Source organism: Amphiura filiformis, chromosome 11, assembly GCF_039555335.1.
Source record: "Amphiura filiformis chromosome 11, Afil_fr2py, whole genome shotgun sequence".
Classification (NCBI taxonomy): Eukaryota; Metazoa; Echinodermata; class Ophiuroidea; order Amphilepidida; family Amphiuridae; genus Amphiura; species Amphiura filiformis.
Window position 1 is genome coordinate 2,350,184 of NC_092638.1, and position 8,265 is coordinate 2,358,448.

Below are 8,265 nucleotides of genomic sequence, written 5' to 3' on the forward strand. Positions count from 1 at the left end.
ACAGGCCACAATGGGAGTGACCCCGGGCTTTAATCCACCCAATTGGCACTCACTACACCACCAGTGTGGTGCATGCGGGGGCCCGTCATGGCCGACCAAATCCTGACCATGACTTGGCTCGTTGGATTCGTCTATATCGTTATGAATTCGGCAGAGTGACGAATCGAGAATTTTGAGCAAATTGAGTTTTTGTATGCTTATGATTATGTTTCAGGTTATCTTTTATTTCCACCAAAAATTAATGGTAAATCTTACTCACCGACGTAGTTACTGAATTTTGATTTGGACGAATCGCGCCTAAGTGCGATAAATGAATTCGGCAAAGAGACGAATCGTATACTTAGCTATACAAATCATGTTGATCTATAGCATTGTATAGCGGGAAACCCTGAATTTTCTATATTACATGTCCTATACTAATATATTTGATACCAACGTATAGCTATAGGTATCTTCTATCCAGTGATACCAAAATAAGTAAAAACATTCCCCACATGATATTGTTGTGGTTTAATAATGTGAGTGCGCGCCCGTGAAATTGGACAATCCCGGAAAATCAAACACAACATATAGGCCAATATTGTTATTTTTGCTTTAAAATCCATGAGTTTTTGCTAGATATTATAGGGTTGACTATTTATAACTTATATAGCAAGTTAAATCTACATAACCTTAGGACAACCAGTAATTTCTACACAAAAGCCCCAAATCAAGAAAGCATGCGTATTCGACCTCTCTCTGCGCAGTGGTAGAGACATTTTGGATACACCGTAAAGCCGAATAGCTTTTAAAACGCGTTTTGAGGGATATATCGATTATTTCAGAACATACCTTGTACCTTGTAGAATTTCTCCCCGTAGACCTCCTCGTGGAAGTGAAACACAGGGCTGACGAGAGTGTGGGGCGCTAATGTTTACTTCTGGTCGTCGTCGTTGAGGTCTGGTCCACTTCTGAAATAGCTTGTTTAAAGGGTTCAGTTGTTTTGATGTCTACAGTCGATTGGGGTAATTGGTTCCAAGATGAAATTGTAAGGGGTAAAATGATGTAGCGAACTGGCTCGTTGTGATGGTATTAGAGTTGCTCTGGTATTGTTGGTTGTGCGTCCGTCTTGGTCTGTCAACTTTCTTGGTGGTGTATCTATTCAATTCAAGCTCAAATCCACCATGAATTATTTTGTGAAAAGCACATAAACGTTGCTTTTCACGTCTCTGCTCCAAAGTGTTCCAATTTAAGGTTTGAAGCATATTGTTCACACTTGATTTTCTTCCATAGTCTCCTAAGACAAAGCGTGCAGCGCGTCTTTGCACCATTTCGAGGAGTTTTGTGTTTTCTTTTGTGACTGGATTACATGCTATCGAGGCATACTCGAGGTGTGGTCTAACCAAGGTTAGATACAGCTTCTCTTTAACACCTTTGGAGCAGTTATAAAAGTTCCTCCTGATGAAATTGAGCACTTTTGTTGCCTTAGTAGAAGCATGTTTTGTTTGCTTGTTCCATTTGAGATTGTTTTCAATATGCACGCCTAGATACTGATGATTTGTAACTTCTTGAAGATGTTCCCCATCATGGTGTAGTTTGCACTCCCTGGAGTTCTTTGTCTTGATATTCTCATGACATTGCATTTTGCGGCATTGAACTTCATGCCCCATTTATCAGCCCAATTTACCAGGCTATTCAGGTCTTGTTGAAGAGACTCTTCATCCTTCTGGTCTGAGATGGTACGGTAGATAATGCAATCATCAGCGAATAATCTTGCCGTCGCTTTTACGGAGTCCGTGATGTCATTAATAAAGAGTATGAACAGGTGAGGCCCCAATACTGTGCCTTGTGGGATACCACTCAATACAGGCATCCAATCTGATGTTTTCCCATTCACAACAGTCCTTTGGTGACGGTTTGTGAGAAAGGATTCAATCCAGTTGAGCGTTTTATTTCTAACCCCATAGTAGTTTAGCTTCTGTAATAGCCTACGGTGCGGAACTACATCGAATGCTTTGCTAAAATCAAGTATAGCAATATCACAAGTCTTTTTGTCGTTGTGTGCTTCAGTCAGGTCGTGAATCGTGGCGATTAACTGCGTTTCGCACGATCTGCCGCTTCTAAAAGCGTGTTGGAAATCAGTGATGATTGAGTTTGCTGTTAAATACTTCATAAGTTGGCTGTCCAGGATATGCTCCATCAATTTACAACACACGCAGGTTAGTGAAACCGGGCGGTAATTTGCAGGGTCACTCTTTGAGCCCTTTTTAAAGATGGAAGCTATATTTGCTCTGCGCCAGTCTTCTGGTAAAATACCCTGGTCGTATGATTGTCTAAAGATGAAGCTAAGAACAGGTGCAATTTGTTCAGCAGCCAGCTTTAAAGCTCTGTTTGGGATTTTGTCAGGTCCTGTGGCCTTTGAAATGTCTATATCTTTTAGCAGTTTCGCGATTCCATTCACAGAAAAGTCAATATCAGGCATGTCCGGAAATGGGCTTTTTTGCATACTAGGAATATCATTGTCCTCCCTTGTGAAGACACTTTGGAATTGATTCGCTAAGGCTTCAGCTTTCCCTTGGTCGTCAGTCACAGTCTGGTTGTTAATCTTCAGGCTTTGAACACCAACATTATCTTTGCGACGGGTCTTGATGTATTTCCAAAATTCTTTGTTTCCTGCTTCAGAAATATCTGCGATATGTGCACGCTTGGCTTTCCTTAGTTCTTTGTTAACCTCGGTTTTGATTTTCTTGTATTTTTCCCATCTTCCAACACCTCCAAGTTTCTTTTGCTTTATTATAATACCTCTCTTTCTTCCTACAAAGTTTTAGGAGTCTTGTTGTGAGCCATGGGACACGAGGATTGCCAGACACCATTTTAGTTGGAACATTTTCATCAATCAAGTTGCACATAGAGTCTCTGAAGGAGCACCAGTTTTCCTCAACGGACTTGGACTCTGGTTGAGAATTCAGAAATTTGTCTGCAAAGTCATGGGCGTCCTTCTGAAACATGCAAGTATTGCTAATAATTCGTGCGCATTCACTTCTATAATATACATTTCAAATGAGTACTCACGAATGTTCTAAATTTTTAGAAGGACCAATGGAATGGTACCAAGATTTTCAAACGCCGTTTACTCAGAACAGCAATTTTGCGTATTCGGCACTCTGCCGTGTTCATAACGATATAATTGATATTCTACCGAATTTCACAAATTCGTAATCAGCACAGTGTATGACTAATATTGGTAGGATATTGGTCTCGCATTTTAGCCAGCAATTAGTCTGTATTTTAATGCGTTTGTGTTGAAGTCAATAATATCTGGACCAAAAATCAGGATAAAAATGGGCAACATATAAAACTGTGTACTGCAGCTGCCTTCCACGTCTCTTCATATTGGATGTTTGTCTTCAAAGAACTGTGTCACCCCGCAATGGTAGGATTGGCCTGTAAATTTGAAATGAAACTATATTATAATCTTTGTACAAGTTCATTAGGAATGTTAATTTCAAAAAAATATAATTTTTTCTCACATTTTAGTGACGTTTCCCCACTACACTAGTGAGTTCATCAGATTGGCAACTCACCAGATCAGACTGTTTCCTTTTATGTGTAACAGGAACCGCCGTAGAGGGCGTGATGAGTTGGGCAAAGATATTGGAATGACAAAAGATTTGGAATTTGCACGCGTCAATGATCTGGATTAAAATTTCTCCACTTTCTTTTTTTCTTTTTGGTGCTCTTTGAGTCGAATGACGAAGAGACAGTCAGTTTCACGTTTCACCAATGTAGGAACTGAAGTAGTGATATGACCCCAATCTCGTAAATGGTATCCGCCTTTTATTGAGGGAGAAGTTTGTTTTTGGGTGAATAAGCATACTCCGGATGGTACGGTGTGGCTCATAAGCCCTCCGTTATAGTGAACTAGAACCATGCCTTTGGATTTCTCAATATGATAATAATATTTAAAATTACATGAGGTACTATCTAGTTGCCAAGAATTATCGTTAGCTAATGTTTTACCAACATTTTGCTTTAATTTTTTCCAAGTAACGGATAAAGGTACATGACAGGCTAAATAAATACTTAAATTCGAGCTAAAAGATGCAGCTATTGGTTGCTAGTCCCAATTAGGACATATCTGTCCTTGCTTAGGATATACAGGGGGTGAACTTAACTGATACCTTATTATTCCTTTACTTACTGTACATTAAACAAAAACACATGTACAATAGTGGGTGTGGGGATTTAACACGAGGCCAATCATGTTGCCGTGCCCAGGGGCCATCAAAATATCAAGCCGGCTCTGCATGAAGGAACCGTTAGAAAATACTATTGGTTGTAAAAAAAAAGCTCACAAAAACCCATGATCTATTAATAGACCATTCTGTCACATTCTAACACTTCCTGTAGGTATTCCTGATGATGTCATATATCTACTTTATGTTATCAGGGATTCCCTAATGGTGCAATGCACTGAACATTGTAACATGGAATAATCTCCTGGAAATGGCATTAGCTAATTAGCATGTGCCGCACTGTTATTTTAATAGCGTATTGTTATTCGAATTTGCTCTCATCACTTATAGCGGGCGGTATTTATGACATGCATGCGGAGCCTGTTTGAACTAATGGAAGTGTGCAGCCATATTAAATTTATGCGTAATAATCACCTTTCTGTATATTGTATATGGTGATCAGGAATCTTTTGCAAACCTTTTGGATGTTTTAAACAATTTTGCTGCATTGTCTGGTTGTAGTATTAACATGTCAAAATCTGAAGCAATTCATGAGGGCAGTCTCAGAGGATCTGTGTTTAAACCTTTCCACAATGATGGCCTTGTGTGGAAAGAAAATGCCTTCAGATACCTTGGTGTCCAATTTTCCCTGAATACAAGGTCTCTTTATGAGCTTAATTTCTTCCACAAATTAACCCAAATTCAACAAATGTTGAAGATCTAGGAACCTGTCGTTGATTGGTAAAGTTGTGGTTATTAAAAGTCTTTTGTTGCACCAATTACTCTATTTATTTTATGTATTGTGTATTTCTATTTCCAAATCATTTTTTCCAAAATTAAATACTATTTTCTTCAAGTTTATTTGCAGTGGTGAAAATGATCGTGTAAAACGTGCTTATCTCTGTAATGATTACACAAATGGAGTCTTTGTATGGTGGATGTTGCAGCTTTTTCCAAAAAAAAAAATAACACTTTTTGCCCAAAATTGATGTGGACAAAACATTTGCTTGACCCAAATTATTCTGGCTTTTAGAAACAATTGGAAAACACTATTCTTACAAAATTTAGAGATTATGATTCTCAAATATTATAGAAAACTAGTGCCCATGAGTGTGTTTTGAACTCTTTGAAAAACTGTCAGCTTGTTGAAACTAGCAGGGTTTGGTACTTGTATAGGTATAGAATAAAAACTAATTTAGGTCATGATCAGTATTTTCTCCATAAAATTGGCAGAGCTGATTCCTCAGTGTTATGTTGGTCAAAAATCAACTGAATCTTATATTAATATGTTTTGTGACAAAATTCGTCCCTATGTGGGATTTATGGATTGTAAGCATTGCATTGTTGTTTATCATGTTCTCCATTAGTATTCCGTATAGAGCAAATGAAGAGAATCTGGTGGTGCTATCATGTCATTTCAACTTCGGGCTAAATTACTCATTTCATCTCCCAGTGAAATATGAGGGCGTCATCCCATATTAACCGAGTGTACTCCTTTGTAGTCACTGAATATATTTTTTCGGCAACACGGCAATGTTAGCTTAAAAGAAAGATTGAAATAAAATACAATACAATATGTATTTTAATGATTTAAGCGCTAATTAGATGGTGCATTAAGTAACATACATATTTTAAATATCTAAAATATCAAATATCCAATGCACTAGTAATTATTTTATGTATACCCTGTAAGGAAATTAAGAAAATGAATATTTAATGTAATAATCTATTTTATGGTGGTGTTATTAAAATTCTTGTCAAGCAAATAATGTATTTAACTCAGTATTTTGTTCTTATTTGTACAACACAAATTCCCTTTAATTTATGAGTGCGTCAGTCCGAAAATGAAAAGCACTACGCTAGTCCGAAATGAAAACCACTGCAACAGTCCAACACTAAATTCTGAAAAACACGCCGCTGCGCGCTGGTCCGAATTTTTATCTGATTACCGGCGTGATTTTCAGAATTTTAATAAAACACGCTGCTAGTCCGAATCTGAAAAGCACCCATTCAGTTCGTCATGCCGCTAGTCCGAATCTGAAATACACTGCGCTAGTCAGAGTGACGCTAGAGTGATACCATGTGCACAAATCTATTGACATTGGCCAATGTCTATGGGGTGTTCATAAATTTTGGAGCCTAAGGTCATTAAGGGGTCACACCACGGCTGTGTTCGTGGTCTTATGCTGGTTTCATACTACCCTGCCGCTTGCCGCTGAGCGGCGTGGCGCACGCGTATTGCAGACAAACGGACACAATCAAGGCTTGTCATTGGTTGAAACGCCCTGCCGCTTGCTGGGTAAGTATGCTGGGGGCATGAGACCACAGCTAGTTTCTTTACACAGAAGTGACAGAGTCACGGCTGTGTTTTTTATACAGGATCTTCTTCTTACACAGCCATATATAGTCACGGTTGTGTTTTTAATCGTAAGGATCTTTGCACAGCCGTGACTGTCGGCTGTGCTTTTTTTATAGGATCTTCTTTTTGTTTTTTAAATAAGATCTTCTTTTTCTTTCTTTCTTTCTTTCTTTCTTATGCCCAAATACATTTTTAGCAAGATACGGTTTAAAAAATTGAGTGTGTGATTAGTACGTAGTCAATTTACCATACACGGGTGAATAGGAGATGTCCTCTAACTTTTTCTAATGTTTCTTCTGCCGACCTGTACATTTACTCTAGCACTCACATGCTTACACCAATTTTGGCCTAACTTGGTGATAACCATCACTGACCATGTCCCTACATATCACTTGAAACTCGTCGGGTCAAAGGTCATGTAGGCGTCACATGCGTCAAAAACGTCACACATGTATTGTAATTACCCAGTATCTGTACATTATACACAAATTTGCAGTTAAAGGTCATTAAGGGGTTACATCCGGTGTTAAACCTAATACCTTCAAAAATTTTACTAGCTAAGAAAAAGATAGGAGATTGACGATATGTTCACACATGAATTAGGTTTACCCAATGTCATTAAGGGGTCATGTCCGGTATAAAACGAAATAACATAAAAATGCTACTGCGCCCAGAAATTACGTATTTCACACATGCATTTCTATTACACAGTGTCTATGAATCATACACCCAGATTTGAGTTCAAAGGTCATTACGGGGTCACTTCCGGTATAAAACCAAATACCTTAAGAAATTTTCACCTAACTCCACAAATATCACTGACCATGCCCATACATGTCACATACATACATACTACAACATTTATAAAGCGCCTTTTCAAGAAAGTTTCAAAGCGCTGTACGATTCACATGAAGCTAATTAGGTTAACAGTCACGCACGGATCACAGAGGTCAGTGAAGTGATTTCAACAGAAAATGCTTCTTCTCCCACAAATTACGTACGTCAGTAACGTCACTTACACATATGCATTGTTACTCAGTGTCTCCGAATCATACACAATTTTGGGTCAAAGGTCATTTAGGGGTTACCTTCAGTGCAAAAGGAAATATTTTCCAAAATATTTATTAGCGACTGGCAGATCGTGCTCGTTGGTTTAAAGTTTGAAGATAAATCTCCATGATACGGAATGGTAATGCTACACAGTGAACCTTGAAGTTGAATCTTTGTTGAAAGGTACTATAAATGCTATATAAATGCAATATTATTTCACTCCAATTCAATTTGCACACATTTCCTTCCGACATACTTCAAGGTTGTAACCTTTAAGATGATAATAATCATGATGCTTGTCTTCCAACCAAGTCTCAACAAGCCCAATATAAATACAAACTCCTCCTCCGTGCCTATTCGATCATTTCGGATCACCGAAAAACCAGCAAATCCCAATCTCAGTGTTGGTAACAGAATCGTCAAACCAACTCTCACTGATACCAATAATGCTAGGATTTGTTTTAGAAGCTTAGATCTTAACGTCACTAATTTTGGGAAAGAGGGATCTGGTATTTAAGTGAATACAGTGAAAACCTGTTTTGCGAAAACAGTCATAATTTACTGTTTACTATTCATAATTTAGTTGGTGGCATCTGTCTTGGCTTGTTCCTGTGGTTCGGGACTCTCTACATTGTAAAAGGT